This window comes from Coffea arabica, chromosome 6c (genome assembly GCF_036785885.1).
Source record: "Coffea arabica cultivar ET-39 chromosome 6c, Coffea Arabica ET-39 HiFi, whole genome shotgun sequence".
Taxonomy (NCBI): Eukaryota; Viridiplantae; Streptophyta; class Magnoliopsida; order Gentianales; family Rubiaceae; genus Coffea; species Coffea arabica.
The window spans coordinates 46926721-46936870 of record NC_092320.1 but is presented as its reverse complement, the minus strand read 5'-3'; the positions used below and the strand labels follow the sequence as shown (position 1 = coordinate 46936870).

Here is a 10150-nt window from a genome sequence, read left to right as displayed (position 1 = left end):
TTAATGCCCATAACTATGAAACTGAAAGGTATTCAGGCAAACAATTTTACAAATAGGTACAAGGTAACCAGAAGCCCACCCAAACTATACCAGTATTCACAGATCAAATAATCAAAATATCAAGAATCGATTGACTCTTTGTTTCTGAGCTTCCATTGAATGCGTAATTCAAGAAAACACAGTGAGTAGCGTGAGTGGAATAAAAGTGAGAAGGTGATGGGTCCAAAGCATAGCATTTTGGTCCAGTTAGTGTTATTGTGTCAGATTCCCTTTTTTTCTTTTTTATTTTTAGCTAGCCAGTGAGTAACCTGAAAAAACAGAGAAGAAGGAAGAGAAAAGCTTGCATACGGAGAAGAAAATTGCAGAGGCAAAGGAGAAGAAATTTTGGATAAGAAATGAAGAAGAAGAGATAGGAAATCTGATGAAGAAAAAGAACAGAAGGTGCTGCGTATGATGGAGAAAAAAAAAGGTAGACCCGTCATAAATATTGTCTGAGGGAATCAGTTGAGCGTTTTGTCTAAAACCTCCCAATTTGTTCGGGAATGGGATAAGTCCGATTTTTTTAGAAATGATTCCAAAGATTGCATTCCAATAGGCTTAACCCAAGCAACAAATAAGGGATTTATTTCATTCTATGATTTCCAAACCCTTTAACCAAGCAGTCCCTAATTAATTACTCCACTTATGAACATTGCATCACCTCCCAAAAATCCCTCTAACTAATTTTTTATTCGATATCTTTTTTATTATTTTCTTTTTTCTAAAATAAGCACACACATAATGTGTGCCCAACCCACTAGCATGTTTTAAAACCCCATAGTACTCTTTTGCAATTTAAGTCAATTACATTTATCACCTTTGAAGTTTATAAAAATTAGAAAATAAATCTTGTGGTTTGTTGAATCACAATCTTACGTTTTTTTTTTAATTAGCAAGCCTGACAAGAGGTTGGGTGCCAACCCAACTTTTATTAAATAAAGTAAATCAAAGGATGGAGCGTCTTATTACGGTCTTACGTTTTGAATACTCAGACAATTATCAAATAGACCTTCTCTATATCAAGTCGAACTTATGTCCACAAAAATTTTTAATAAAATGTTCAAATTAACATAAAAATTCAAATTTCAAAAGAGACCATCTTTGAATCAAAATACCAAGTCCTATTGTTACGCATAATCTTGCTAAATTTTCTTGTTCTATATTCAATTCTAAATCTGGATATAATGGTTGATTTTTTACTGAAAATGTCGGTTGAGAAAGTATGCAGAGTTGAAATAAGGCAAAATCAAAGAAATGTAGATGAGAGGGAGAGTTTTACTTGTTTTTTTTTTTTTTTTGCCATTTCGTGTTGTTTTTTCGTTTTCTAACGGTGTTACCAGTTGACTGTTTTCATTTAAATTTTGTTCAAGATTTTCTGGATGAATTTTAATGGATGGCTTTTATAAACAATTAGCAACTCAAAGACTAGATTGTTTATTTTTCAAGCTTCGGAATCCTATATTCAGTTAAAAAACCCTCTACGGAAAATTGCATTTTTGTCATTTCATGGCTTCCATCATGGCTACCATCAAGGGTAGATGTACTTTAGGGTGTGTTTGTATAAGGATTATTTGTCAAAAATTAATTGCTTGCACCGCAAATACATTTTCTAATACACATTTTTTATCATATTTTATCTCACATGCATCACATTACAAAAAGTACAATAGTAATTATTTTAAATAATATTTTAACTAATCTTCCTATCCAAGCACACCCTTACTTAAACCACAAAAGTATATTTAATAATCTTATTATATATAAACCAGGAAGGAAGGGTTTGATGTAAACAAATTGTGTCATTTTGTGTATCATCTAATCTACTATTATTACTTATTTCTAAAATCAATTACATCATTTTTTTAACATCTCATCCTTCTCTACACCCTTCAAGGTTTATTATCTTATAACATTTAGATCTAACCAACAATTAAAAAGTGATATTAGGAGAGATAAGATAATATGATTCCACTATCGTCCCTCATTTACTGTATTATTTATTTAATCTAATACCAGCGTACACATTAAGAAAAAAGCTAGAATTTGCTGTTTATTATTAGGAATCAAATCACATATAACATCAAAAAATAAGTATATCATTCTATACATTTTCCTTAATATAAGATTCAAATTACACTTTTCAATTACATACCTATTGTCAATCATGACCAGTAACAAATGATCAAAAAATCTGCAACCAAAACATTACAAAGGCAAGCTTTAAGATCATAAAAATTTTCAGCAACTAATCTTAATATGTTGACAAAGATATTTATGATGTTAAAGTTCACTCTTTGTAATGTCTCAATTGCAAATTTTTATTATTATTTGTTGTTGATCATGTTTGACAATGGATTTATAACTTAAAAAAATAATTTGGATCTTACATTAAGTAAAAAATATAGAATGATATATTATTTTTTGATATTATATGTGATTTGATCCCTAACGATAAACCACAAACTTAGTGTTTTTCTTTAATGTGTGTGTTGGTATTAAATAGGGGTGGCAATTTTCGATACGACCTGAAAACACGACACGAATCTAACACGAAATTAATGGGTTTTAGTTGAGATTTCGGGAATTCGGGTCAGAATCGGGTTGAACCCGATGAATTCGAAAAAAAAAACAGGTCGATTTCGGGTCAAGCCGTGGTGACCTGATATGATCCGTTTACAAATTAAAAATAATTTAATAAACATAAAAATAATTTTATCTAACTAAACTAAGTTATTCTTTTTTTCAAAGGCATTAATTACTTAATCCTAAATGAATTTATTTAATTTGTGTGAAGTTGAAATTATTATATTTGGACAAATAATATATTATATTATTTTTTACTTTTATATCGTTTTAATTTATTTTATATTTTGTTTGGGATAAAACACTTTTACGGTATTTAATTTATTTTAGATTTGGTTTGGAATTATTTATTTAAATTTTTATTACTTGATTATGTAATTAGTTTTGTGAGAAATTGATTTTATTAGAAATTACAGTTATAAATTAATAAATTAAAATTAAGTTTTGGGTCATTTCGGGTTGACCCGCCAACCTGAAATTTTCGGGTTCGGGTCAGCATATCTGACCCGTCACGGGTTGGCGAGTCGGGTTCGGGTCAACAGATTTTCTAACAAGTCAGGTCAGAACCCGACCCGCCAACCTGATTTGGACCCGAATTGCCACCCCTAATATTAAATTAACTAAATAATGTAGTAGATTAGGGGCAATGATGAAATCATATTATTTTCTCTCTCTTAATATTGCTTTTTAATTACTAGTTGAATCTAAATGTTATAAGATAATTAATTTCAAAAGTAATTAGTATAATTTTTAAAATTTGAAGAGAAACTAGTGAAATATTCAAAAACTCAAAGAAGGTTTCTGAAATTATCCCTTTTAACTATCCACCTGTCTATCACCACTCTGCTTCTTTTGAATTAATTATCACTTTCCTAGTTTAAAAACTACCGCTTTTAAAACAGCTGAGCTATTTTTTTTACTACTTTTCCACAAAAAATAACACTACTCGTCCGATAGTTGCACACGTATTGGGTGCGTCTCACCCGGTAGTTTGATTAAACATCGGGGGAGGTAAATCTAATTAACCTTTGTGCCTTGCTCAATTTCACTTACCTTTTTATTTTTTCCCCCTTTTTGTCACCTACCTTTGGTGGCTGTATTTTGGTCTTCGCGGTCAATCACTCCCTCCCTCCCCATGGTAGTTGTTGACAGTAAGCTTCCACGTGTCCCTGCGAAACCCGTACAAAACGTGCCACCAGCTGCCCTATTACCACCAAAACCACCTGTCCTGCTTCTCGTCTATTTCTTGTACTAGTTTCTACATATTCAGTATTACTACTACCTCTTTTGAACTGTGTTAGAGACTTAGAGTCTCCCAACTCTCTCCTTCTTCCTCTGCTTCTTCTTCTTCTTCTTCTTCTCCCAAGCAGCAGCTTTAGGGGTTGTTGAAGCAGCTGATCAAGTGGATAGTAGATACCACTACAAAGACTCAAGTAAGTTTCTCTCTTTCTTTTCTCTGATGGCGTTTATTCCAATATTTTGCTGTGTTTAGAGCCTGCGCATACCTTTTTTTTTTTTTTTTTTTTTTTTTTTTTTTTTTTCCTTTTTTGAGTTTTCTTTGCATGTTTCTTGGATAACATTTCTTTATCTACTTCTGGCTTCAACAAAAGCTCTTTGATTTTATGTTTCTTTCTCTTTTCTGCTTTATTGGGCCTATTTACTGGTCTTAGAGGATGACCGGGAAGAAATCATCTGAGTTTCTTGAACAAGCTGATAATTAAATTTGTATCCTCCGAAATTTTATAAAATTAAATTTCAATTCACCTGAAAATGGACTCCGACAAATTTTGGCTTTTTAATATTCTTTTGTGTGCTTTTTTAATTACAATAAAAGAATTTGAGAGAAGATGAGGAAGAAAAACAAAATTTTCTACAAGTTAAAAGTTGGAAAAGTAGGAAGTCAAGAAAAGTTTAAAGGAGCTGTCATTTTTGATTTTTTGTACCACGGAATCCTTCACGACAAATGAATGAAAATGTTGATAAATCATAATTTTATCTGGTTCAATCTCAATCGTTTATTGAAAATCTATTTATTTTCAAATGAGTGGTTGAGATCGAGCAAAATTGTTACGACCCGAATTCCAACCGTCCATAGCCCAATGCAATTCCTCTGCGGTTTTTCTTTGCCAGCCGCCGCAGAGGAACCAGGTCCTCAAATTTGCTGACAAAAGTTTCCTATAATGGACGTATGCATTGCTTAATCAATTACGTGTAGGTTTCGCACTTTTTCAGAAGGAACAATTGTGTCGACCGAATTGATTTGGTTTGTTACGAGTTAAATTGACGGTAGCAATATTATACCATTTTTTCCCCTGCATAACCTAATCTATTTTTGGTATAAAAGGATCTATCTTTAGGCTGTATAAGATCTACTAGATCAAAAGGTGCTTTGACACTTTATTTAAATTTATTTTATTTTATTGTAAATGGGTTCGAAGTCTGGATCTACAGTTAGAGAAGGATTGTGGTTACTTACTGAGACGAAGTTCAGTGGTTCAGTAATCATTTCTTGCCAACTAGCAATTTTGTATTGTGTAGATTTATGGTCGTGTCTCACGTGCATTGATGAGAGAGACGTGGCCTTCATGAATCCAGAAATGTAGTTCAACATTGGCATCTTGGACCAGGGGCGGATTTAGAGTGGAGGCACTGGGGCACGGCCCCCACTGCCCCTCTTAAATTCCTATAATACATCTACAATTTTAACATAATTTTAAAGGTGCCTCTAGAATTTTTTTTAGAAAAAATATGAAAGAATGGGTCATAAAATTTATATAATTCACTTTCCTCCTCTAGTTCCCATTTTTCCACCAACAGGGTCAAGTACCAATTATATCAGTCATCCCTTTACTCCTGTGGTCCCCCATTTCCTTTCACACCCGGTTCCTCTTCTTCCACATTCAAGCCAACTACTTTTTCTTTTTATCATTTCATCCAATTATTATTTACTTCCTTTGTCCACATTCCCCAATTTCCCTTTCCTCATCTGGCTCTTGGTTGTCCCCACTCCCCAACATACATACGAGAGCCATTTTTTTTTCCACAACCAAAGTTTGTTACTCTTTCTCTTGATCACTTCATCCTATTTAGAGATTGCAAGAATCAATTGATCTTCTAGGACTTGGGTCCGCCACATTTTGTAGCTCTTTCCACCAACTTTAGGAGACCGTCAAAATCATGTTCTAAACGTACAATTGCTTCTTATTATTATTATTTTAAGTTTGTTTGCAAATATATTTCTAAAGCATGAGACTATTACTATTTTAAAGAAATTTGAAAATTGATTAGTTAATGTAATAACTAATAAATGAGTTATTTGATAAATATTTTAACTTGTGAAATTGTGATTTTATGCATGAGACTTTTTTTTTTTTTGCTTAAAAAATTAGAAAAAGAGTAGATAAAAAATTTTAGTGTTATTTTTGCCTCCACTAAGATTTTTTTCTGGCTCCGCCCCTGTCTTGGACGTTAGCGATCAAAGTTTGGTTGGCTTATTCTTTTGTGTTACCACTGAAGTTAGGTAGATGAATTCTAACAGTCCTGCAGGCATTGGCAAATTTAATCGTGCCATTTTCTTTTTCTTTTTTTTTTTCACTTCATAAATTATTTTTGCTGGGTTCAATTATTTTGTACCCTATAAATGTTGATATTCTAGCCCTTTTCCATTGGATTCCGCTTTTATTCTAGCCCTTTTCCATTTGATTTGATGTGCTAATTTTTGCTTTGTGATAAGTTGTAATAATTATCTTACTTTTTTGTTCGTCCTACAATATTAATTGCTCTCTTGAATCAAATTTATACTTGGAAGATATTTTCAAGTCTCATGATTGCTTAATTTCTGTTTTCTCATTTTTCTCAGATTGTAAATGTTGTACTAAAAAATATCGAAGAAAACAACCTAAAATATCGGTATGTCTATATCCATATTATTCTTTTTATATAAAGTCTAAGGAAGTTTATATTGTTAAATTGTATATTTCGTGAAATACCTTTTTCACTTTCATAATAAGGGGTAAAATAATTCTATCATTTTCAAAAAAAAAAAAAAAGTTTCTTCTTTTTAATTTTTATTCGAAACCTATTTGGGTACATTTTAATTAGAATTTTTAAGTTATGTCAGTAACTACGCATAACTATATGTAGCTATCCAAAAAATACCCATTTGCATAATTTAGCTATAAAACCGATTTCAATTGCAATGGTGTTTGGTAATAATCGTACATTTTTATTGTTTGCACACAATACTATACCTTAATCAACAATTTGATACAAAATATGAACAATTATTAGAATGGCATCAGTTCTCCACGTGCTCATTCACATCGTGGGACCTATTGAGTTTTTAATCCCTTTTTGAAAACAATGTCTAAATAAATAAACTGAAGGAATTTGCTGCTCAATGTTCAGATGGCTCAGTTGAGCTTTTATACTATTCTCATATTCTGTTTGCACATTCCACATAATTCACTTACCTAACCACCCAGAAAAATGTGCATATCCAGCTAGAATCCTACATAAAGGGGTTGGGTTAAAAGCTTGGGTGACAGTTGGCTAGATGTAACGTGACCTGTCTATGCAATAAATGGGAATGGACGGCCACTATATTATTATATTATGTAGAAGGGCACAAGTCTCTTGGTACGTCGGGAAATTTTATATTGGTGAAGAATAATTACTTGACATGTTTAATAATTAGTACAGGATTAATAGAAAAGTTCGAGCTCTTCTATTAATTCTTGTATGTTCGAACTCTTTTATCGATTTTAGAATAATTATTAGACCTGTCAAATAATTATTCTGAAATGATATAAAATTTTTTTAGTCCATAGCATCTTCATTTTTTGAAAGAATTTCTTTTCTTTGAACATTTTGCATCGGGCAATTGGTCATGAATTATCTCATCCTTTTGCTGTCTTTGCTGTCTGGAGACGTAATAATTATTACTTTTGAATTTTCCTGAATGATGATTGAGACTGCTCTGGGCCAGAGTCTATTCATTCTAGCATAGACCATCGTTTTGGCAATAAATTTGCTGGGCCCATCTATATTCCTCTGCCTTTGGGCAGTGTAGGTGCACCTTTGTTTTATTTTTTAAATCTTCGTTATTATTTCTACTAAAAGTATAGCATGGATGGCAAAAAATCAAAAGTGGTTCTGAGCTAAGAAAACTTTATTCCTTAATCATACTTGTAAATCGTTAATGATGCTATCCCATGGCTAATTTGACTAAGGTAGAGGTAATTTTTTTTTTAAGCAGATTATGGTAGAGGTAAATAACATCTTAAGAAAAGCGAATATAAGACTCAAAGTTTGCCAATACTATTTATATTTCTAATTTTTTAAGGTTTAATTACAATTTGACTTTTCTAATTAAGTGTTAGCAGCAAATTATTCCTTGTATTGGCAACACATACAAATTACGCTCAATGATTAAGAGTCCAATGCACTTTTTTTTTTTTTTTTTTAAAATTTTTTAAATTTTTAGATTTGTTTTCCTCATCCTTCTTTCCTATTACTATATACGAATTTGGACAATAATGAAATGAATATATTTTACTAAAAATATTAAGTATTTTATTTCTAATTAATAATTTCTTAGTATGCATAATTGTTAATTAAATGTTATAAATGCATCAATTGTTGGTAAAAAAGAAATTATGTAAGTTTACTAAATATATAATTTTCAATTTCTTATAATAAACTGATGATAATTAAGTATTATATGCAATGGTCTATATTTAAGCCTTAAAAAAAGAAGAAAAAAAGAAAAAGGTAAAAGTGAAATATTGAATCTAAGTATGTAAGGTTTTTTAAATAGATTTTGATAATTAAAGGAATGTGTAAGCAACACTAACACACACTTTTGTCATTGTGCTTTTTCAATATATTTTTCTTCTTTTCCATGTGCAGCAACTTTTTATGGTGGTTAGCTTGGAGTTCTCTTTTGCGTTTCCCTTTTTACTTTTCTTAAAAAGACATTATCCAGTGACTAGATAGGAATCATTTTTCGACAGCCATTCCTTTCAATTTTTTGTGCTTCCAAATTGTTTCGGAGATAAATGTTTCATAATTGCCAGGAATCTATTTATCTACTACTCAAAGAGTTCATATTTCTAGCACGTGCATCCCTCTAAAAATATGCTGTATTAGATCTTTCTATCAGAATTTTATGCTTCCAGTTTAGCCTATTCAAAAAGGAGTAGCAGCCTTTACATACTTGAGTTTGGAGGCTGCATAGCAATTTTGGTGCTGTTAGTGGTTTAAAATACTTGAATGCAACATCTGAAAACAACTCAGAAATATGTTTCTTTGATAATGGTATTTAGACCGGAAAGAAGATGATTGACGGGGTGTCTTAGATTGGTGAAATTACAGACAAGGTAGCCAAACTTGGTTAGCTGATAATGTGGAACCATTCCTTGGAAATCTTCTAATTAGTATTTGTTGACAATGACTAGTCAAATCATTATGTGCTTGCTTCTTAAGTTCCAAACTGTTATGATCGTGGGTGCGCAATCAAATTTCCATTGCGAGTGAAAACTGTGAATTATATGTCCGAACTTAGATCTTTGTCATCAATAGTACAAGATGATTAATTTGCTTCTTTAATACCATCTTGCTTACAGAGCCATGGACAATGGGCTACAAGAGAGGCTGCTTAGCTCAGGAAAAGAAGAGGTTGTTAATTTGAAAGGACGGATTGCTGATGAATCCAAGAAGATATGGAAGGTTGCATTGCCTGGTATTCTCGCACGAGTGTCTTCATTTGGGTGCATAGTGGTGACACAATCATTTGTCGGACACATTAGTGAATTGGATCTTGCTGGTTATGCTCTTGTACAAACTCTCAGCGTGCGGTTTGTAAATGGAATACTGGTATGTTCACCAACTCCTTGCAGTTGTTATATATGTTGGATTTTGACCATTAAAAGTTTCTCTGGGTTGTAAATTCTCAAGATTGCTAATACCTGAACTCTATGCACCAAGTGATTGCTTCATCTTGATTAAGAAGTTTTGCAAGGTGTGAAAGGTGAATATAAACTGTAACTAAGACAAATAAACCAGCTGCAACGAATTGTTATGTACACACAGAATGAATGGTTCAATGTTATAAACTTGTCATGTGTTCTGTAATCTATATACTTACAAATGTACATGCTAATAAACAAGCACAAACATATAGTGTTTCCAGCATCTTCAAAATGTTTCACTTTGAGAATTCCTTAGATCTCCTGTCACACAGTCTGAAGGAAAAAGAGCAATAGGGTATCACTAACTGGAACTCATCAGATTTCGAATTTTATTCTTCCTTCCACCAAAGGACAAGTAATCTCATCAAAACTAATTGATTACTGGTCTTGCATTTGGTGGCAGTTTGAATATGCTTTCATTTCATTTCTTCTGAAAGTTAGCAATCAATTAGCAAGACATTATTTGTTCAGTATTTCCCTCTTTGTATGTAGCGTGATAAGAAATTGAGAATTCAGTAGATGGAGCATATGAAAGAGGAGTATGAAATACAAACCCA

The 10150-nt window shown here is 32.0% G+C and overlaps 1 long non-coding RNA gene across 1 annotated transcript; it reads left to right on the top strand.

Annotated features, from left to right (window-relative positions):
- Positions 1 to 3684: 3684 nt before the first annotated feature.
- On the top strand, positions 3685 to 9488 carry LOC140008604 (uncharacterized). Its single transcript, XR_011816114.1, has 2 exons — positions 3685 to 4055; positions 9249 to 9488. It is a non-coding gene; the product is annotated as an uncharacterized lncRNA (long non-coding RNA).
- Positions 9489 to 10150: the final 662 nt, after the last annotated feature.